The sequence below is a fragment of the Pan troglodytes genome, chromosome 7, assembly GCF_028858775.2.
Source record: "Pan troglodytes isolate AG18354 chromosome 7, NHGRI_mPanTro3-v2.0_pri, whole genome shotgun sequence".
In the NCBI taxonomy this organism is placed as follows: domain Eukaryota; kingdom Metazoa; phylum Chordata; class Mammalia; order Primates; family Hominidae; genus Pan; species Pan troglodytes.
The window spans coordinates 117,880,332-117,904,134 of NC_072405.2; the positions used below are offsets into that span (position 1 = coordinate 117,880,332).

The following is a 23,803-nucleotide window of genomic DNA, read 5'->3' on the forward strand; positions in this document are numbered from 1 at the left end:
AAATTATAGTCATGTGTCACTTAACAGAGATACATTCTGGGAAAAGTATGACACATGATTTCATCATTGTGCAAACACCATGGAGTGTACTTACAGAAACCTAGATGGCATAGCCTGCTATACACCTAGGCTATGTGGGATAGCCTGTTGATCCTAGGCTACAAATCTGTATGGCATATAACTGTACTGAATACTGTAGGCAACTGTAACACAATGGTAAGTATTTGTGTATCTAAAAATATGTAAACATAAAAAAGTGCAGTAAAAATGCTGTATTATATTTTTATGGGACCACTGTTGTATATGTGGCCCATTATTGACTGAAACTTCCTGATGTGGCACCTGATGGTATTTAGAAGATAGGTGATATGATTTGGCTGAGTCCTCACCCAAATCTCACCTTGAATTGTAATAATCTCCACATGTCAAGGGCAGGGCCAGGTGGAGATAATTGAATCGTGGTGGCAGTTCCCCCTATACTATTCTCGTGGTAGTGAGTAAGTCTCACAAGATCTGATGGTTTTATAAACGGGAGTTCCCCTGCACAAGCTCTCCTGCCTGCTGCCATGTAACATGGATTTTGCTTCTCCTTTGCCTTCCTACCATGATTATGAGGGCTCCCCGGCCATGTGGAATTGTAAGTCCATTAAACCTCTTTCCTTTATAAATTACCCAATCTTGGGTATGTCTTTATTAGCAGCGTGAAAACAGACTAATACAATAGGTAAAGATAGATAGCTAGATATAGAAAGACAGATACATTTAGAAAACACACAATAAGGAGAATGGTGTAAAATATTAGTATTATGCAAATCTGAGAAAATGTATACAAGTGTTCTTTGTACTATTCTCATTTTTGCAATTTTCTCTATAAACAGGAATTATTCCAAGTAAAACTTTTAGATAATAAAAATAAATGTACAATAGTGAAACAGTGGGGACAACAGCAAAAAAAATCTTTCCTGTAGAACATCCAGTCGAAGTAGGTTTTCCTATTATTTTCTGTGGCTTCACACTGCCACTTGCTTCGTGGTATTTAAATGGTTTGTAATTGTTTATTTATTCATTATTTGCTGATTGTCTATCTCCCTGTGAAACAATCCCTGAATCTGGGAATAATGCTTATTATATTCACCACCATCCCAGCATTTAGTGTAGTGCAAAGCAGAGTGTAGGAACTAAATAAATGCCTGTTGATTGAATGAGGAAAATAGTTTTAATTTTTATATATTTAAAATAGTATTCAAGCACTTTCAACCTTACCTATTTCTAATTTTTCATATTGGGCCATGTGGTATTTTCCACTATAGGGTTGAGTGGGGGCAAAGAATACATAGATTTAATTTACTGCATATAATGCATTGTGCAAAGGACTATTAGAGTATTACTAAAAGAATATAATATCTGCATTCAAAGTGCTTATAGTTTAATCAAGGATGAAGCAAATTATTTATTATGATGTCTAGAACTAAAAACCTTGGCCTAAAGATTGTATAATATTGTTTAATTTCAGTGAATGAAAGTAAAATAAAACTTGTATAAATAGTTCTGGCTTAGTATCTGTATCCATATATGTGGATTTTGGGAGACAGTCATATAATGAATCAATCATACAGTTAAGAACCTGGAAATCCTCATTTTTAGAATAAATATTGAAATTATGACAGTGGAATAACATCCAAGTGGAATAACAAATTTGAAACTTTGGAAAAAGAAATATATCATTTCATAATGCCAGTGGAATTAGTAATGACCTCAGCTAATTTATAATGAGTGACTGTAGCATGTGGTTACTTTTGGTTATTCATCAGTTACTTTTGTCCTTCAACTATTACACATATATCCATGAAATAAAATACATTTTTGCAGTGATTTAATTTAATAAAAATAGTAAAATGTATAACCACCTCTTTCCTATAAAAAGTTCTAAACAAAAAGTGCACGAAAGAGTTGCTAAGTATAAAATAGCAAATCTTTAAATATTGAAATTAATTTAGAGGAAAAAGGTATAAAAATAGTCCCCAACTTTTATCCTGACAAAAAACCAACTATAAAGTTGGACAAAACTGTCAAAAACAATCATTTAGCTTTGCTGATGACACCAGAACGGGCTCCCTTCACGTGAAGTGTTGACAGTTAAAGTGGTCTGTGTGGCAAGTGCAGAATGAGAGTCAGCACCTCTGCTAGTCTGAGGTCTTGGCCCTGTTTGAAGCAAGTGATGGACTGGCAAACTAGTCAGAAATTTGACTGGGAGTTCCAGAAGGTGAGCAAGTCATAGGGGGCCTGAGTAATCAAAATTAACATTGCCAATGAACAATATGAAAATGAAACTGAGAAAACACTTCCTTACTGTATTAGGGTTCTCTAGAGGGACAGAACTAATAGGATAAATGTATATATGAAGGGGCATTTATTAAAGAGTATTGACTCACATGATCACAAGGTAAGGTCCCACAATAGGCCAACTACAAGTGTAGGAGCAAGGAAGCCAGTGGTGGATCAGTCCGAGTTCCAAAACCTCGAAGGTACAGGAGCTGACAATGCAGCCTTCAGTCTGTGGCCAAAGGCCCGACAGCCTCTGGCAAACCACTGGTGTAAGTCCAAAAGTCCAAAAGCTGAAGAACTTGGAGTCCAATGTTCAAGGGCAGGAAGCACCCAGCACTGGAGAAAGATCAAGGCCGGAAGACTCAGCAAGTCAAGTCCTTCCACGTTCTTCTACCTGCTTTTATTCTAGTCCTGCTGGCAGCTGCTTAGATGGTGACCACCCGGACTGAGGATGGGTCTGCACCTCCCAGTCCACTGACTCAAATATTAATCACCCTTGGCAACACCCTCACAGACACACCCAGGAACAATACTTTGCATGCTTCAATCCAATCAAGTTGACCCTCAATATTAACTGTCACACATATATAATATTACCAAAAAAGAAAAAGACAGGAATAAACTTAACAAAAAAATTGAAGATTTGTAAACAGAACTAGAAAACATTGTTGAGATAATTAGAATGGTTAAAATAGAAATTCAATGTTCATGAATTGGAAGACTGAATATTGTTAAAATTTTTATCCTCCCCAAATCAATCCATAGACCATAGCCCCTATCAAAATCCCAGTCTTTTGTGTAGAAATTGGTAAGTTGATTTTAAAATTGATATGGGAATGCAAAGGACCTATAATAGCTAGAATAATTTTGAAAAAGAAGAATGAAGTTGGAGGATTTGCATAATCTGATTTCAAACCCTACTATAAAGCTATAATAATTAAGATAGTGTGGTACTGGTGTAATTACAGGCAGTTGGAATAGATCAATGAAACAAAATTGATAGTCTAGAAATTTTGCCTTGTATTTATGCTCAACTGGTTTTCCACAAAGATGCCAACTCATTTCAAGGGGAAAAGGATAGTGTTTTTTAAAACACTATTTTTTTTAGCCTATCTCACAACATACACAGAAATTAAATGAAGATGGATCCTAGGAACAATGGGGCAAAAGGGCACATGCAGGACTGGGTAAGGAAATGGAAGGAGTAGGCTGAGACCCTAGAATCTCAGTGGGTCCCTAGTTGGTGCAGCACCCCCAGTAAGATGCCATGGCCACCTGCAAGCTGGTGCTGATCCAGCATTGCCAGAGCACCAGGAGCCTGGAGAACCACTTCAGCAGTTATAGGACAATAACCTGAGCCCAGTGGGGCATGAAGCAAAGGGCATCATGCAGGCTCTGTGAGATTCTGCCTATAAGCTTGATATGTGCTTCTCCTCAGTGCAGAAGAGAGAGCAATCCTGACCCACTAGATAGTGCTGGATGCCATTAACCATATGTAGCATCCTGTAGTAAAGATTTGATGTCTCAGTGAATGACGCTATGGGGGTCTGACTGGCCTCAATAAAGCAGAAACTACTGCCAAGCATGGTGAGGCCCAGGTAAAATCTGGAGGCCTCCTATGCCATCCCAACACCTCCAGTAAAGCCCAGCTATCCCTTCTACAGCAACTTCAGTAAGGATCACAAGGATGGAGACCTCACTGATGATCAACTACTCTCCTGAGAGGGTTTGAAAGGCAATAGTGTCTTTCAGACAATGCCCTTTTGAAATTAATAGCTCCCCAGATGAAGGAGGGAAAATAGGTATGGATTGCAGCCCATGGCATCAGCCTTCTGGACATTAAGTATCTGGAAGGTCCCTCTGAAGAAGCTGTTGTGGAGCACAGCCTGTCAACTGGTATTCCTATTGTCTATGAGTTAGACAAGAACTTGAAATCCATCAAGCCTATGCAGTTCCTAGGGAATGAAGAGACCATGAATAAAGCTGTGGACTCTGTGACTACCCAAGACAAGGCCAAGAAGTGAAGGCCAGCAGGCAGATCACTATCCCAAGGAACATCTTCCCTGTCCGTCCCATTCCTCTGCACCTCTCCCCTGCACGTGTCACACTAACCACGTCTGCAGCTACAACTTAAGAAGTCTAAAGATACGGTCAGTGTGAACATGTGCAGGGGAGAGTGCAAAGGAATGGGATGGACAAGGAAGGTGCAGAGGAGTGGAACAGACAGGGGACTAGTGACTGTCATTTTCATTTGAGCGATTTTATCTCCTGCACCCACTCCATACAATCTAGTCAGAATGACACCCCTGGGGCGTGGGTCCTCAGTCCAAGCCACAGGAAAGCTCTTCTTATCCAAAAGGATCTTAAGAAGTAGTAACTTGGGGCCAGGCACGATGGCTCATGCCTGTAATCCCAGCACATTGGGAGGCTGAGGCGGGCAGATCATAAGGTCAGGAGATCTAAATTATCCTGGCTAACACGGTGAAACCCCGTCTCTACTAAAAATACAAAAAAAAAAAAAAAAAAAAATTAGCCGGGCGTGGTGGCGGGCACCTGTAGTCCCAGCTACTTGGGAGGCTGAGGAAGGAGAATGGCATGAACCTGGGAGGCAGAGCTTGCAGTGAGCCGAGATGGCACTACTGCACTCCAGCCTGGGTGACAGAGTGAGACTCCGTCTCAAAAAAATATAGATAGATAGATAGATAGATTAGATAGATAGATAGATAGATAGATAGATAGATAGATAGAGAAGAGTGAACTAAAAGCTCAGAAAGAAATTTTTAATATAATAACACAAGAAAGCACAGAAATATGTCTATTTCATAATGCCTTTTCAGTATAAAAGCATTCCTATTTCTCCACATCCTCTCCTGCATCTGTTGTTTCCTGACTTTTTAATGATTGCCATTCTAACTGGCATGAGATGGTATCTCATTGTGGTTTTGATTTGCATGTCTCTGATGACCAGTTATGATGAGCATCTTTTCATATGTCTGTTGGCTGCATAAATGTCTTCTGTTGAGAAGTGTCTGCTCATATCCTTTGCCCACTTTTTGATGGGGTTGTTTGTTTTTTTCTTGTATATTTGTTTAAGTTCTTTGTAGATTCTGGATATTAGCCCTTTGTCAGATGGATAGATTGCAAAAATTTTCTTCCATTCTGTAGGTTGCCTGTTCACTCTGATGATAGTTTCCTTGGCAGTGCAGAAGCTCTTTAGTTTAATTAGATCCCATTTGTCAATTTTGGCTTTTGTTGCCATAGCTTCTGGTGTTTTAGTCATAAAGTCTTTGCCCATGCCTATATCGTGAATGGTATTGCCTAGGTTTTCTTCTAGGGTGTTTATGGTTTTAGGCCTTACATTTAAGTCTTTATTACATCTTGAGTTAATTTTTGTGTAAGGTGTAAGGAAGGGATCCAGTTTCAGCTTTCTACATATGGCTAGCCAGTTTTCCCAGCACCATTTATTGAATGAGGAATCCTTTCCCCATTGCTTGTTTTTGTCAGGTTTGTCAGAAATCAGATGGTTGTAGATGTGTGGTGTTATTTCTGAGGCCTCTGTTCTGTTCCATTGGTCTATATATCTGTTTTGGTACCGGTACCATGCTGTTTTGGTTACTGTAGCCTTGTAGTATAGTTTGAAATTAGGTAGCCTCCAGCTTTGTTCTTTTTGCCTAGGATTGTCTTGGCTATGTGGGCTCTTTTTTGGTTCCATATGAAATTTAAAGTAGTTTTTTCCAATTCTGGGAGGAAAGTCAGTGGTAGCTTGATGGGATAGCATTGAATCTATAAATTACTTTAGGCGGCATGGCCATTTTCATGATATTGACTCTTCCTATCCATGAGCATGGAATGTTCTTCCATTTGTCTGTGTCCTCTCATTTCCTTGAGCAGTGGTTTGCAGTTCTCCTTGAAGAGGTCCTTCACATCCCTTGTAAGTTGGATTCCTAGGTATTTTATTCTCTTTGTAGTAATTGTGAATGGGAGTTCACTCAGGATTTAGCTCTCTGTTTGTCTGTTCTTGGTGTATATGAATGCTTGTGATTTTTGCACATTGACTTTGTATCCTGAGACTTTGCTGAAGTTGCTTATCAGCTTAAGGAGATTTTGGACTGAGACGATGGGGTTTTCTAAATATACAATCATGTTGTCTACAAACAGAGACAATTTGACTTCCTCTTTTCCTAATTGAATACCCTTTATTTCTTTCTCTTGCCTGATTGCCCTTGCCAGAGCTTCCAATACTATGCTGAATAGGAGTGGTCAGAGAGAGCATCCTTGTTTTTTGTCGGTTTTCAAAGGGAATGCTTCCAGTTTTTGCCCATTCAGTATGATATTGGCTGTGGGTTTGTCATAAATAGATCTTACTATTTTGAGATATGTTCTATCAATACCTAGTTTGTTGAGAGTTTTTAGCATGAAAGGCTCTTGAATTTTGTTGAATGCCTTTTCTGCATGTATGGAGATAATCATGTGGTTTTTGTCATTGGTTCTGTTTATGTGACAGATTACATTTATTGATTTGTGTATGTTGAACCAGCCTTGCATCCTAGGGATGAAGCTGAATTGATTGTGGTGGATAAACTTTTTGAAGTGCTGCTGGATTTGATTTGCCAGTATTTTATTGAGGATTTTTGCATCAATGTTCATCAGGGATATTGGCCTAAAATTCTCTTTTTTTTGTTGTGTCTCTGCCAGGCTTTGGTATCAGGATGATGCTGGCCTCATGAAATGAGTTAGGGAGGATTCCCTTTTTCTACTGATGTGAATAGTTTCAGAAGGAATTGTAACAGCTCCTCTTTGTACCTCTGGTAGAATTTGGCTGTGAATGCATCTGGTCCTGGGCTTTTTTTGGTTGGTAAGCTATTAATTATTGGCTCAATTTCATAATCTGTTATTGGTCTATTGAGAGATTCAACTTCTTCCTGGTTTCGTCTTGGGAGGGGGTATATGTCCAGTAATTTATCCATTTCTTCTAGATTTTCTAGTTTATTTGCATAGAGGTGTTTATAGTATTCTCTAATGGTAGTTTGTATTTCTGTGGGATTGGTGGTGATATCCCCTTTATCATTTTTTATTGCATCTATTTGATTCTTCTCTCTTTTCTTCTTTATTAGTCTTGCTGGCAGTCTATCAATTTTGTTGATCTTTTGAAAAAAACAGCTCCTGGATTCACTGATTTTTTGAAGGTTTTTTTTGTGTCTCTATATCCTTCAGGTCTGCTCTGATCTTAGTTATTTCCTGTCTTCTGCTAGCTTTTGGATTTGTTTGCTCTTGCTTCTCTAGTTCTTTTAATTGTGATGTTAGGGTGTCAATTTTAGATCTTTCCTGCTTTCTCTTGTGGGCATTTAGTGCTATAAATTCCCCTCTACATACTGCTTTAAATGTGTCCCAGAAATTCTGGTATATTGTGTCTTTGTTCTCACTGGTTTCAAAGAACATCTTTATTTCTTTGAAATAACAAAATGTCTTCATTTTGTTATTTACCCAGTAGTCATTCAAGAGCAGGTTGTTCAGTTTCCATGTAGTTTTGCTGTTTTAAGTGAGTTTCTAAATCCTGAGTTCTAATTTGGTTGCACTGTGGTCTGAGAGACAGGTTGTTGTGATTTCTGTTCTTTTACATTCACTGAGGAGTGTTTTACTTCCAATTATGTGGTCAATTTTAGAATCAGTGTGATGTGGTTCTGAGAAGAATGGATATTCTGTTGACTTGGGGTGGAGATTTCTGTAGATGTCTATTTGGTCTGCTTGGTCCAGACCTGAGTTCAAGTCCTGGATATCCTTGTTAACTTTCTGTCTTGTTGATCTGTCTAATGTTGACAGTGGGGTGTTAAAGTCTTCCATTATCATTGTGTGGGAGTCTAAGTCTCTTGGTAGGTCTCTAGGAACTTTCTTTATGAATCTGGGTGCTCCTGTATTGGGTGCATACATATTTAGGATAGTTAGCTCTTCTTGTTGAATTAATCCCTTTACTATTATGTAATGGCCTTCTTTGTCTCTTTTGATCTTTGTTGGTTTAAAGTCTGTTTTATCAGAGATCAGGATTACAACACCTGCTTTTTTATTTTTATTTTTTTGCTTTCCATTTGCTTGGTAGATCTTCCTCCCTCCCTTTATTTTGAGCCTATTTGTGTCTTTGCATGTGAGATAGGTCTCCTGCATACAGCACACTGATGGGTCTTGACTCTTTATCCAATTTGTTAGTCTGTATCTTTTAATTGGGGTGTTTAGCCCATTTACATTTAAGGTTAATATTGTTATGTGTAAATTTGATCCATCATTATGATGCTAGCTGGTTATATCGCCCATTAATTGATGCAGTTTCTTCATAGTTTTGATGGTCTTTACAATTTGGCATGTTTTTGTAGTGGCTGGTACTGGTTGTTCCTTTCCATGTTTAGTACTTCCCTCAGGAGCTCTTGTAAGGCAGTCCTGATGGTGACAAAATCTCTCAGCATTTACTTGTCTGTAAAGGATTTTACTTCTCCTTCACTTATGGAGCTTAGTTTGGCTGGATATGAAATTCTGGGTTAAAAATTCTTTTCTTTAAGAATGTTGAATATTTGCCCCCACTCTCTTTTGTCTTGCAGGGTTTCTGCTGAGAGACCTGCTGTTAGTCTGATGGGCTTCCCTTGGTAAGTAACCCGACCTTTTTCTGTGGCTGCCCTTAAGATTTTTTCCTTCATTTCAACCTTGGTGAATCTGACAATTATGTGTCTTGGTGTTGCTCTTCTCAAGGAATCTCTTTTTGATGTTCACTGTATTTCCTGAATTTGAATGTTGGCCTGCCTTGCTAGATTGGGGAAGTTCTCCTGAATAATATCCTGAAGAGTATTTTCTAACTTGGTTCCACTCTCCCCATGACTTTCAGGTACACCAATCAAATGTAGATTTGGTCTTTTCACATAGTCCCATATTTCTTGGAGGCTTTGTTTGTTTCTTTTCACTCTTTTTTTCTCTAATCTTGTCTTCTCACTCTATGTCATTAATTTGATCTTCAATTGCTGATATCCTTTCTTCCACTTGATCGAATTGGCTATTGAAGCTTGTGTATGCTTCACGAAGTTCTTGTACTATGGTTTTCAGCTCCATCAAGTCATTTAAGCTCTTCTCTACACTGGTTATTCTAGTTAGTCATTTGTGTAACCTTTTTTCAAGGTTTTTAGCTTCCTTTCATTGGGTTAGAACATGCTCCTTTAGCTTGGTGAAGTTCGTTATTATCGACCTTTTGAAGCCTACTTCTGTCAACTTGTCAAAATCATTCTCCGTCCAGCTTTGTTCCATTGCTGGCAAGGAGTTGTGTTCCTTTGGAAGATAAGAGGCTTTCTGGCTTTTGGAATTTTCAGCCTTTCTGCTCTGGTTTCTCCCCATCTTTTTGGTTTTATCTACCTTTGGTTTTTGTTGTTGGTGACGTACAGATGGGGTTTTGGTGTGGAAGTCCTTTTTGTTGATGTTGATACTATTACTTTCTGTTTGTTAGTTTTCCTTCTAACAGACAGGACCCTCAGCTGCAGGTCTGTTGCAGTTTGTTGGAGGTCCACTCCAGACCCCATTTCCCTGGGTATCACCAGTGGAGGCCGCAGAACAGCAGAAATTGCTGCCTGATCCTTCCTCTGGATGCTTTGTCCCAGAGGGTCACCCTCATGTATGAGTTGTCTGTTGGCCCCTACTGGGAGGTGTCCCCCAGTCAGGCTACACGGGGGTCAGGGACCCACTTGAGGAGGCAGTCTGTCTGTTAGCAGATATTGAACACCATGCTGGCAAAACCACTGCTCTCTTCAGAGCTGTCAGGCAGGAACATTTAAGTCTGCAGAAGCTGTCTGCTGCCTTTTGTTCAAATATGCCCTGCCCCCAGAAGTGGAATCTAGAGAGGCAGTAGACCTTGCTGAGCTGCAGTGGGCTTTGCCCAGTTTAAGCTTCCCTGCCTCTTTGTTTACACTGTGAGCACAGAACCACCTACTCAAGCCTCAGCAATGGCTGACGCCCCTCCCTCCACCACGCTCCAGCATCCCAGGTTGATCTGAGACTGCTGCACTAGCAGTGGGCAAGTCTCCATGGGTGTAGGACCTGCCAAGCCAGGTATGGGGGGGAATCTCCAGGTCTGCCAGTTGCAAAGACCATGGGAAAAGTGCAGTATTTGGGGAGATTGTTCTGTTCCTCCAGGTACAGTCACTCATGTCTTCCCTTGGCTAGGAAGGGGAAATCCCCTGATCCCTTGCACTTCCTGGGTGAAGCGATGTCCCACCCTACTTTGGCTCACCCTCTGTGGGCTGCACCCACTGTCTAACGAATCCCAGTGAGATGAACCAGTTACCTCAGTTGGAAATGCTGAAATCACCCATCTTCTGCATCGATCTCGCTGGGAGCTACAGACTAGAGCTGTTCCTATTTGTCCATCTTGGATGTGACTCTGAATTAACTATAAAGGAGTTTAATTGAGCAATGAATTGTTTACAAATTGGGCAGCCCCCAGAATCACAGCAGATTCAGAGAGGCTGCAGGGGTGCCTCATGGTCAGAACAAATTTATAGACAAAAAAAGTGAAGTGAGGTACAGAAATGAGACACGAGGTACAGAAATAGCTTGACTGGTTACAACCCGGTGTTTGCCTTATTTGAACATTCAGCAGTGTATGACTGGTTGAAGTATGGCTGATGGGATTGGCCAAGACTCAGCGATTGTTACAGGTGCATACTCCTAAGTTAGGTTTTCAACCTTGTCTGCCTATTAAGTTAGGTTGCAGGTCATCCACAAGGACTCAAATATAGAGGTACAGAGTCCTTCTCAGGCCATATTTAGTTTGCTTTAACATAAGTAATACACAATAAAAACTCTTCTGGAGTTTCTAGTGGCAGTTGAAATAGTTTCAGATATGGACATCAGAAAATAAGCCATTCCTCATACCAATATGGCATGAGCTCCTTGACATCTAAGGGGTGGGAGCTCATCCTGCTGTGCACTTTAGAGCCCCTCCCCTGCCTTGTTTTGTGGCAGTGAAATGCTTCTTGACCATGTCTAAGTGTGTCTTTCACTATGTACAACTTCTGAATCATATTCCAATTGCTTGCCCTTCCAGAGACCCAGTACTCATTCTGGTCACAGCTAAAGTAAATCTTTTTTCAGGTAACTATAAGAAAGGAGTGATGTGTAATAACAAATGGATCATAAACTGAAATATAATTAAGTCATAAAACTTTCAAAAGAAAAAAATGAGAAAATTTTTCTGACCTTGGGTTAGGCAAAGTGGCAATTTCAAGCAAAGTAGTCTTAGATATGACAACAAATGCACAAGCCATAAAAATAAAAAAAACCCTGGTAAATTAGACTTCATTGAAATTAAAATCTTCTGTGCTTCCAAAGACACCATTATGAAATTGAAAAGATTTGAATACTGGAGGTTAGCAAAAAAAGAAGAAGAAATCCAAAAGATAAGTCACAAACTGGGAAATATTATTTTGAGAGGTGACAACATGTTAGCAGCCCTCACTCACTCTCAGCGCCTCCTTGGCCTCAGTGTCTGCTCTGGCCACGCTTGAGGAGCCCTTCAGCCTGCCACTGCACTGTGGGAGCTCCTCTCTGGGCTGGCTGAGGCCGGACCCGGCTCCCTCTGCTTCCTGGGAGGTGTGGAGGGAGAAGCAAGGGCAGGAGCTGGGGCTGCACGCAGCCCTTGTGGGCCAGCACGAGTTCTGGGTGGGCACGGGCTTGGCGGGCCCTGCACTCGGAGCAGCTGGCTGGCACTGTTGGCCTCAGGAAGTGAAGGGCTTAGCACCCAGGCCAGCAGCTGCAGAGGGTGCACTGGGTCTCCCAGCACTGCCGGCCCACCCGCGCCACACTTGAATTCTCGCAGGGCCTTAGCCACTTCCCCACGGGGCAGGGTTCAGGACTTGCAGCCTGCCATGCCTGAGCCCTGCCCAGTGGGCTCCTGAGTGGCTGGAGCCTCCCGGATGGGCACCACCCCCTGCTCTGTGGCGCCCAGTCCCATCAACCACCCAAGGGCTGAGGAGTGCAGGCACGCAGTGCGGGACTGGCAGGCAGCTCCACTCGCGGACCCGGCACGGGAGCCCCTAGGCAAAGCCAGCTAGGCTCCTGAGTCGGGTGGGGTCTTGGAGAACTTTTATGTCTAGCTGGAGGATGGTATATGCACCAATCAGCACTCTGTGTCTAGCTCAGGGTTTGGTGATGCACCCAGCAGCACTGTGTATCTAGCTAATCTGGTTGGGACTTGGAGAACTTTTATGTCTAGCTAGAGGATTGTAAATGCACCAATCAGCACCCTGTGTCTATCTCTGGGTTTTGGATGCACCAATCAGCACTCTGTATCTAGCTAATCTGGTGGGGACTTGGAGACCTTTTATGTCTAGCTAGAGGATTGTAAATGCACCAATCTGCACTCTGTGTCTAGCTCAGGGATTGTAAATGCACCAATCAGCACTCTGTCAAAAAGGACCAATCAGCTCTCTGTAAAACGGACCAATCAGCAGGATGTGGGTGGGGCCAGATAAAGGAATAAAAGCAGGCTGCCTGAGCCAGCAGCAGCAACCCGCCTGGGTACCCTTCCAGACTGTGGAAGCTTTGTTCTTTCCCTCTTTGCAATAAATCTTGCTGTTGCTTAGTCTTTGGGTCCGCACTGCCTTTATGAGCTGTAACACTCACTGTGAAGGTCTGCAGCTTCACTCCTGAAGTCAGGGAGACCACGAACCCATCAGCAGGAATGAACAACTCTGGACGTGCTGCCTTTATGAGCTGTAACACTCACCGTGAAGGTCTGCAGCTTCACTCCTGAAGTCAGCAAGACCACGAACCCACCAGAAGGAAGAAACTCCGGACACATCTCAACATCAGAAGGAACAAACTCCGGACACACCATCTTTAGGAACTGTAACATTCACTGCGAGGGTCCACGGCTTCATTCTTTTTTTTTTTTTTTTTTTTTTTTTGAGACGGAGTCTCGCTCTGTCGCCCAGGCTGGAGTGCAGTGGCACGATCTCGGCTCACTGCAAGCTCTGCCTCCCGGGTTCACGCCATTCTCCTGCCTCAGCCTCCCGAGTAGCTGGGACTACAGGCGCCCGCTACCACGCCCGGCTAATTTTTTGTATTTTTAGTAGAGACGGGGTTTCACCGTGTTAGCCAGGATGGTCTCGATCTCCTGACCTCGTGATCCGCCCGCCTCGGCCTCCCAAAGTGCTGGGATTACAGGCGTGAGCCACCGCGCCCGGCCCATTCTTTAAGTTAGCGAGACCACCAATTCTGAACACAATTTGAAAACCATATACCTGATAAAACTTATACTCAGAATACATAAAGAAATCGTGCAACTCAATGACAAAAAGACATACAACCCAATTTTTAAAATAAGCAAGAGATTAGTAGCTATTTCACCAAAGAAGATATGTCAATGGCTAATAAACATATGAAACATGTTCAACATCATTAGTTGTTAGGGAAACGCAAATTAAAACCACAATGACATATGACAACATATACTACACTGACTATAATGAAAAGACAGACAATATCAATTATTGAAGCTGGTGTGAAAAAACTATGCAGATGAGAAAGTAAACTAGTATAGCCTCTTTGCAAACCAGTTTGGCACGTTCTTAAAATGTTAACCATAAATTTACCACATAAGCCAGCAAATCCCTTCCTAGAAATCTACCCAAGAGAAATGAAAACACACGTCCACAAAAATACGTCCAATATTCATCAGAGTTTTGTAGCCAAAAACTGGATATAATTCAAACATCTGTCAACTGGTAAACAGATAAACAAAATGCAGTATATCCACAAAATGGAACACCACCAACAAAATGGAATGAAGTACAGACATAGGCAACAGCACGGATGAACTTTATTCTAAAACATTAACCTAAGTCAAAGAAAGTAGATACAAATCCTACATATTATATTATTTTCACAGCTAGTTAGATAGGCATGAGTGGAGCAGGAGAGGGCTCTCCCTGCACCCAGTAGGAATATCAGGTTATGGTTCGATAATTATCATACTACCTCTCTAAAGCCAGGGAAGAACAATCTCCTGATGATCCACAGCTATTAACACTAAAGATAGTGTCAGGGAGAAGAAACTTCCTGGGCATGTGGTTTAAGAGACAAAATGGGGAAATATGACCCTCCAGGTGAACTGTATGGGAAAAAGGAACAAAGCCTCAGATGGGCATGAGTACAACTTCCTAAACACATTGCACCTCATCAGTTCCCAACGGTAAGGAGGGAACTATGCATGCAGGAAGCCCACCCTAAGAGAAGAATCTTGAGAAAGAGGTGAGCCTATGAAGCCATAGGATCTAGGTTACATGCTCTTTTTAACCTTCCCTTGCCTGCTTGGGTCTCTTCCAAGCATACCTTTCTTTCTTTCCATTCTAAAGCCTTTTTAAATAAACTTCCACTCCTACTCTGAACTTGCCTTGGTCTCTTCTTCTTCTTTATACCTCTCAGTCAAATTCTTTCTTTTGAGGAGGCAAAGGCTGAAGTTGCTGCACACGCATACAGATATGCTGCCAGTAAACTGGGGTAACTCGGGTCTCTTCCACCGGTAACATTATTTCATTCATATGAAATATCCAGAAAAAGCAATTTTATAGAAACAGAAAACAGATCAGTGTTTGCCTTGGGCTGGGATGGGAGCTGAGATTGAGTGCAAACAAGCTTTTGAGAATTTTTGGAGCATGATGGAAATGTTTTAATACTAGATTGTAGCTGTGATTGCATAACACTATAAATTTGCTAAAAATTATTCGATTGTAAACTTACAGTGGATAACTTGTATGTATGTAAGCTATATCTCAGTAAGGATGTTGAAAAGAAAGAATAAGCTGTTCTACGACAAATTCACAAAGTGAGAAAAATATCCTGAACTAACTTTTAAATAAATTCCCCCTGCATACACTCATCATCCCCGACCCCCAACTCGTATACTTCCACATTATATGGTGATTCTTCCTCCATTAAATTATGAGCCAGCCACTTCCTCAGGGTAGGTTTATTCCAACGAAGGGTTGATCTAAAGAAATAGGTTTTTGTTAAGTTTCAAAATACACTTCTAAAACACCTGGAAGGGATAATAGTTATGAGAATATTATTCCAAAAGGATCTTAGGCTATTCTTATCCCACTCCACCCTCTACCTGTAGGTTGAACCATGGGGCAGGGTAGCCGGTAACATAAAGAAACCAGAGATAGCATTGACGAATTTAAATACTTAGGAATACTCGGCTTCTGTATTTGGAGAGAGCCCAGAATGTGGGCACAATTCCTGAGTTTCTCATATCCAAAAAAGTGAACAGAGCAGAACCATCTGGAGTGAGGATCTAGGCAGGCCTTGGAGAGCTCTACCAAGATTCCTGCAGCTCTAGTGTAGCAAGGCAGCAGCCACTTCTGACTTGTGCACTAAAAAGAGGTGAGGAAGCACCTGAAGTGATTTTCTTCCTCAGAAATCTTAGAATTCAAACGATAGGCAGTTCCCCCAAACCTCCTAAGCTACCAAGAACACAGGTGTGATTCTGGAAATGGGCAAAGGCAGATGTGTGATTCCCTGAATTGACTCAGATTACATGTCTCCCTTCTGGCAGAATGGGGGCATGAAAAAAAAAAACAGGTTTGCTTACAGAAGAACAAGAAACAAGAAAATTAAATTTCATCCACACTTAATGTATAGGCTGAGACTCACACCTGCTGTATAGCATTATAATGCAGTATTTTGCAACTTTTTTTTTTTTTGCATTATTACCTCCCTAAAGAGCCTTTTTAAACATTTTTTTCTAATTGCTCTCCTCATAAAATTTTAATATCATAGTTATACTGTATGTGTGTATGTGTGTGTGTATATATACTTTTTTTTTTTGAGACAGAGTTTCACTCTTGTTGCCCAAGCTGGACTGCCACGGTGCGATCTCGGCTCACTGCAACCTCTGCCTCCTGGGTTCAAGCGATTCCCGTCTCAGCCTCCTGAGTAGCTGGGATTACAGGCACCCACCACTACGCCCGGCTAATTTTTGGTGTTTTTAGTAGAGATGGGGTTTCACCATGTTGGGCAGGCTGGTCTCAAACTCCTGACCTCAGGTGATCCGCCTGCCTCAGCCTCCCAAAGTGCTGGGATTACAGGCATGAACCACTGCACCCGGCATACTGTATATATTTTTATATGCTGTATTTATATCTGTGTCTAGTATGTATAAAACATAAGGGATTTTTTGCCTCCCCTAAGACCCAATTTTAAACATTCTCAACAACGGTGATATTGCTCTGGAGTGAAATAAAAGTCCACTTAATGGGGAACACAAAAGAAGTAAACTAAATGATTGATTATATTAATTTATGGCTAGAACTTTGCCAAATATTTTCTTCTGCAACATCTCATTTGGCCCCTGCTAAGAACTTGCGAAGTATGCTTACCATTCTTATTTTCACAGATAATTAAATGACTGCTCTGCTAGTACTAGTTGAGCTGGAACTGGGACCTAGATGTTCCAGCTCAAATTCTATGTTTTTTCCACTTGACACTCTGCACCAGAAAACATTTTCTTTTGGGAAATGCTAGCAACTCTGTCCTTTAAATCATGGAACTCTAGTAAGATAAAACAGTAGAAAATATAAAGAACACCTTCCCAAATGGAAAGAAACTGACCAATTTGATGGTTTATTCACCTGTAATTATTGGCATTTTGCTGGAATAGCTGAAAAGATGCAAAATTCAATATAAAATATGTAACGTGCAAAGCTCTAGGAATTGGGATGGCTTTGTTTTCCCTATTACTGACATTTTCATATATCTAGATAAATGTATAGGCATTTTAAATGGTGAGAGGATGACAACTGGCATAAAACACATACAAAAGACTAATTTGAAAATTATTGCTTAAAGAATATTGAAAATACATATACAAACACAGAGAGATTAACATATATTCAATAGCAGATAAAAAGAGTTTTTATTGTCATTAATGAGCAATACTCTAGCCCAAAGAACTGATTCCGAAACTAAATCCACAGTTTATTTACAGCTATTTAAGTTTTACATGGTAAAATCTATAAGCACTATTTAATTATAACTATATTTACAGCTCACATTCAGACTCTAGGTATGTATACCAAGTGTTTTGTCATGGATATGGTTTAGATGTTTCATGCCAAATTCTCGTGTCTATATTTATAAAGGAATCACTGCTGCACTGTTTCCCTAATCCTGAGAATTACAAAAGGATGTTACTCCCTGAACTTTAATATATGATGTGAATTTCAGACTGGTGGTTTTGAGGAGCTTTTCCTGGCATTACCATTTGAGGAGCAACTCTTTCAACTGTCTGTATTTCCACTGAACACATTAGCCTCATCTTCTGGCATTACAATAAGTAAGCTAAATAATTAAAAACCCTCTGGAAGAGGGTTTTTATGCCACCCATTTTAGAAAACAGTATTGAGGAGCAAACAGCAGATAGCCTGAAAAAAATTCTACGTAAAACTGATCTAGAGGTTTGTACTACAAAGCAGGAAAGGACATGCCAATGGCTCCAACTCTAGCATTCTGAAACCTCTAGATATGGATTGGGGTGAATCTAGTCCAAGTAATCACAGACTGTAGATTACACTTCCCATGAAAAATGAGAGAATTGGTGAGGCAAAGAGTTGGTGAAAGAACATCCCAGGAGAATGTCAGCAAAGGCCCCCATGGAAGGAAAAGTGTTGGCATATTTGCAGAACTGAAAGAACTCTAATATGGTATTACTCCTCTGGAGTTGGCAGGAATATTCATCATGGAAATCATTTGACATATTTCAGCATGTTTTAATTATTATGTTCCTGTTTCTATTTGGCATAATAAATGTCATAAAAGAATAGTATAATCAATAGATACATGACAGGGATTAGAATAATTCAAGTAGTAACAAGAAGTAAAGAAAAGCGTATGGGTTGTGCTATACCAATTTTAAGAGTATTTGAATTGTTACGTACACGAAGCTGACATAGCAAAACACCTCTAAATTCTAACTCCTTTCATACGGAAAAGGGCATAATCCATCATGACCCTTCAAATTCAGGAAATTCTGATATAACTGTGGTTTTAATAAAAGCATTTAAAACGCACTTGATTTTTAAAATAATATTTTTCTTTAATATCCTGAAGAAAACATTTACATTAGATGGCTGTGACTCAACTCTTTCTGAAAATATATAGTGAAACACGCTGAATTTAAGGTAACGGTGTTGAAATATAGCAGTAAGTCAATCAGGGGACAATCTAATATTATTATATGTTACACTTTTCTTGGATAAAGAAATCTTTCTGTCCACATCTATATCTATATCTATGTATGTATATACAAACATTGATATTTTTGAGTGAATTGAGAAATCAACTTAAGGCAAATGGCAAACAATTCATTCAAATAAATATTTTTTGAAAAATATACGTTTACTAAATATAGCTGGACAACACCTGAATCAAATGTAGGAAATCAATTTGATGATTTAATGTGGTCTTCGCATACTCTTTTTTATTTTTCCCAAGAGACAATGTAAATTAAATAAAAGAGCTGCATGGAGGCGGGGCGCGGTGGCTCACACCTGTAATCACAGCACTTTGGGAGGCCGAGGCGGGCGGATCATGAGGTCAGGAGACCTAGACCATCCTGGCTAATACGGTGAAACCCTGTCTCTACTAAAAATACAAAAAATTAGCCAGGCTTGGTGGCGGGCGCCTGTAGTCCCAGCTACTCCGGAGACTGAGGCAGGAGAATGGCGTGAACCCGGGAGGCGGAGCTTGCAATGAGCCGAGATCCAGCCACTGCACTCCAGCCTGGGCGACAGAAAGAGACTCCGTCTCAAAAAAAAAAAAAAAAAAGGCTCCATGGACTTGTAGAGTAAGAAAGGGACGTCGAAAGTTAATGAACAGGGCCAGGTCCAGTGGCTCACGCCTGTAATCCCAGCACTCTGGGAGGCGGAGGTAGGTGGATCACCTGAGGTCAGGAGTGGTGAAACCCCATCTCCACTAAAAATACAAAAATTAGCAGAGCATGCTGGTGTGTGCCTGTAGTCCCAGCTACTTGGAGGGATGAGGCAGAACTGCTTGAAACTGGGAGGCTGAGGGTGCAGTGAGCCGAGATCGCCCACTGCACTCCAGCCTGGGTGACAGAGCAAGACTCAGTATCAAAAAAAAAAATAAAGAAAAAGAAAAAGAAAAAACAAAAGCCTGGCTACAGTGGCTCATGCCTGTAATCCCAGCACTTTGGGAGGCCGAGACAGGCAGATAACCTGAAGTCAGGAGTTCGAGACCGGCCTGGCCAACATGGTGAAATGCCATCTCTATTAAAAATACAAAATTAGCCGGGCATGGTGGCGTGCACCTGTAATCTCAGCTACGCGGGAGGCTGAGGCAGGAGAATTGCTTGCACCCGGGAGGTGGAGGTTGCAATGAGCCAAGGTTGTGCCATTGCACTCCAGCGTGGGCAACAAAAGAGCAAAACTCTGTCTCAAAAATAAAAGGAAAAAATAAATAAAAGTTAATGAATAGCCTGGGTGCATTGGCTCATGCCTGTAATACTAACACTTTGGGAGGCTGAGGTGGGTGAATCACTTGAGGTTAGGAGTTCGAGACCAGCCTGGCCAACATGGTGAAACCGCCATCTCTACTAAAAATACAAAAAGTTCGCTGGGTGTGGTGGTGCACGCCTGTAGTCCCAGCTACTCCAGAGGCGGAGGCAGGAGAATCGCTGGAACCTGGGAAGCGGATGTTACAGTGAGCTTAGATAGGGCCACTTCACTGCAGACTGGACAACAGAACAAGATTTTGTCTAAAAAAAAAAAAAGTTAATGAACAGATTATGAGAATCACAGAAAAAATATTGAAAATTAGATAAAATGTCTCCAGATGTTAAAGACTGTCATATCAGTAACAAAAATAACAAAATAATAAATATAGAGGAATGATTAAAAATACAAATGAAAATACCATATTCCAGTAACAATGCCATCAGTGAGTAGGTGGTAGGTTCTGTTAAGGCAGGGGTCTACAAAGTTTTTCTGCAAAGGTCATGACAGTAAATATTTCAGACTTTATGAGCCACAAACAGTCTCTGCCACCTATCCTTTGCCTTTTGTATTACAGCTTTTAAAAAAATGTAAAAACCATCCCTCAAGGCAAGTACCAGGTTCTCTTTTCATATCCCCACAGTTAGTGGCTTACTGAATATAGACAGGTGGACTGAAAAGATGGGCTTCATTTTTCAGTTATCTGAGTTATGAAACTGTTCAAGAGTAGCTCTGCAAAAGATGAAAAGAGGAATACAATTTCCAAAATTGTCTTTCAAGAATGCACAATTGCATGGGTTGTTTCCTCAGTTCTATATTTTGGTCAGAGAAGTACTTCATCAAATGAAAATCTTCACTTTATTAATTTGACCACTATCCAGTGTCAATATGCTTTGAAAAAGGACTCATAAAATCTCAAAACTAAAGCTGTCTTTGATAACTGCATGTAACTGGTTGATAATTGTGGCTTCTATTTGAGCCATATAGTGACTACATCTTTATAATTCTCTCTAATCCCCCTGTACAGACCACCAATAAATGAGGTGGCTTCAACTACCTGGTTTGAAGACAACTCACCAAGTGTAAGAACTGGGAAAAATATTCAAGCCTGAAAAGCTAGTCTCTTTCCCCAGCCATAAAGTGAGGTGAATAGAGACTGAAGACGAATCGATAGAGCAGTTTGTATCATCCTACCTGTTCCCTCAGTAATCACTGGGGGAAAGAGATGACACCACAAAAATAGCCCTCCCAGCAAATTGAGGGAAGGGCTTAGAATCTAGACAACTATAAGCCCCTGTTTAACTAGAGTTACTTGACAGCAGACTCTTCAAATTCATTGGGGGTAGATTGTAAGTGATATAGGCAAAGTTATGTCTAGGCTGGAAAGGGTTAGAACCATCCACAGCACTCTTTGAAATTAAATTTGGTACAGAAGATAATTCTACATTTTCTATGGGCTTATAAGAAGATACAAACGTAGCTGGGTACATCAATCAATCCATCAGTCCCTGAGAGAAACTTGGCATGAGTTATCTGGAAGCCTCTCTGAGGTGAAGTTCGAAGGATCACTCGTGCCATGAAATTTCATGGAGACCTAGCTGGGCACTCCAACCACCCCATGTGACACACTACAGTGCCAGCACTTCAGTCACTGCTGCTGTGAGGGCATTAACAACTGGTCACTAAACGCTTTGAGATCAGTAGCAGATAGAACCAGCCTAAAAGCCCTCCTGGAATGTTGGATTACCTCCCAGTACTAAGTGGGCCAGTACATAGACCACACTCTTCCTCCTTCCACCAGCCCCATATAGGATTCCCAGCATCTTAAGAAATGAGAACCAGGAAAAAGAAATGGGAAAACCGTTGAAGGAAAAAGAAGCTTGAAATGCAAAGTTTTCAACTGAAGGACAATAACTACATTTGTTTGAAGAAACTTTAGTGTAAGTCTAACCTGGTCTAGAATAAGTTGTCTGAGCTATCTAAGACAGGAAGTTTCTCTTTAAGAAAGTTTATTTAGTTATAAGGTTAGAGTTGTATTTTTGCTTCACCAACTTTTATGAATTATTAGAGCCATGAAGTATCCTATCAGATATATAGAAAAATAAAATAATATTTTCCTTAAGTTGCACAAAGTTGGAATACAGAAAGCTTCAGAAATCCATAGGAAATTACTGACATTTAGAAATGCAGGTACCTGAAGGCAGTTAAGAAATATGAAGAAGAAATGGGAAAATAATTATCTATTTAAAAATTGCAGTGAAACAAATCTCAAGTTTGAGGTTGCCTCCAAATATCTTATAAATTCTAGTTTATTCTGAAAGAATAAACAAAAAGGTTTCCAGGGAGACGAAATCAACTTTCCCCTCAGATAAAATCTGCAAAAACTGTCAGTTGTTAAGTACTGAGATGTAGGAAAGCTTTAGAAATATTTCAAACTGCCAGATGAAGGATTAATACATTAAGTTGAAAAAACATATGGCAAATATTGGCGGTACTTACCAGAAAGATCTGTGATATATGGTTGACAACAAATTTGTCAACTGTGTATTTCAACTGATGTAATATCTTGATGAGGATGGTCTAAAGCAAATGCAAAATTATAATAAAAATAGGCTATTAAGAATATACCTAGAAACTAATGGAGTGCTTCTAGAAGAGCCAGTCAAGATTATGATGGCATAATAAATATATGTAACAGTTGAAAGAACTGAGGGTGTTTAGTTTAGAAAAATTAAGATTTAGTAGTGCACATGACATCTGACATCTATCTTCCAGTAACTAAAGGGCTGTTACATAAACACATGGAAGAGAAATCCTGTGTAAACTCCTAGGCATTTGAGAACAGAATTCGTTAAAGTCAGTGATAGGTATTAGTGACATATTTTATCTAAAATGATAAAGGAGAATCTAACAATGACTGTTCAATAAAGTTGTCTTGTGTGGTTAGGAGTTCTCCATCACTGCGAGTACTTAAAAAGAAACGAGACCTAAATATAAAAACTGAGAGAATTCACACATTGGTATAGAGGGTAAGGTTGGATGGCTCTACACTTCCTTGAACTCTAAGAATCCTTAATTTTGTTGTACTTTATTTATACTTTATAGTCTTCATAGATAAATTTATGAATATGGAATTTTAAAAAATAATTTCTCAAGCCATTTTCCTTTTGTTTAAAATTTTAGAGCTTTATTTTCAGCTTTCTGAATTTCATGACTAAATTTACTCTGGCAATAGAGTTGCTAGTTGCTTGATCCAAAACAAAATTATAGGAAAACCAATGATCTGTTTCATTAAGGAAGGAGTTTCAAATTCCTACAGGTGTCAGGTAGGTACTATAAACTATGGCTTTGGGCAGGTGATTCTTCTTCTTTTGAAACATTTCAGTCTCTTGAATAATCATTAGTGCTTCCAATTTTGGCAAAAGACACGACGTCTTACCTAAATTAATGTTAAACCCCAGTGTAACCATCCACTGCGTATGTTTTTGCTGAAGGAGTGCCTTTCTTCCATATGGAACCCAGGGACCCAGGCTGCTTTCATCCTGTGGTCCTGAGAGTCTAGGATATTCCAATCCCAACTTCAAAGCAGGAAAAGAGGGTGGAGAGTCTTTTTTTTTTTCTCTTAAAAACCTTGTCAAGATTGAAATCCATTACTTCTGCTTACATTCCATTAGTGAAAATTTGTTACGTGGCTTGTATAAAAAGAGGACTGTGAAATGCAGTATGTGGTTATGAAGCCACTTTCCAATGGCAACTCCAAATAATTATTAGATGGTTTCCCATCTCTGCCACATGTTGAAATAAGTATTATTTTCTCCATTATGAGTAAATCAACCATGCAAGGGTTATGATAAACAGCTACTGAGAACAAGCCTTACTGCAGTGTCTTGGACCATGGAACACAGGAGAACATACACAGTTACCACCCCCCCGCAAGA

At 40.3% G+C, this 23,803-nt stretch overlaps 1 long non-coding RNA gene across 2 annotated transcripts in view; it reads left to right on the forward strand.

Moving 5' to 3' along the window:
• The first annotated feature begins 560 nt into the window (after window positions 1–560).
• The window catches only part of LOC129135754 (uncharacterized), a 276,296-nt gene continuing 253,053 nt past the window's right edge, over window positions 561–23,803 (forward strand). For both annotated transcript variants that reach the window (XR_010159649.1, XR_008536802.1), the window contains exons 1-2: window positions 561–637; window positions 8,913–8,957. This is a non-coding gene — a long non-coding RNA (uncharacterized LOC129135754). The remainder of the gene's footprint in view (window positions 638–8,912; window positions 8,958–23,803) is intronic.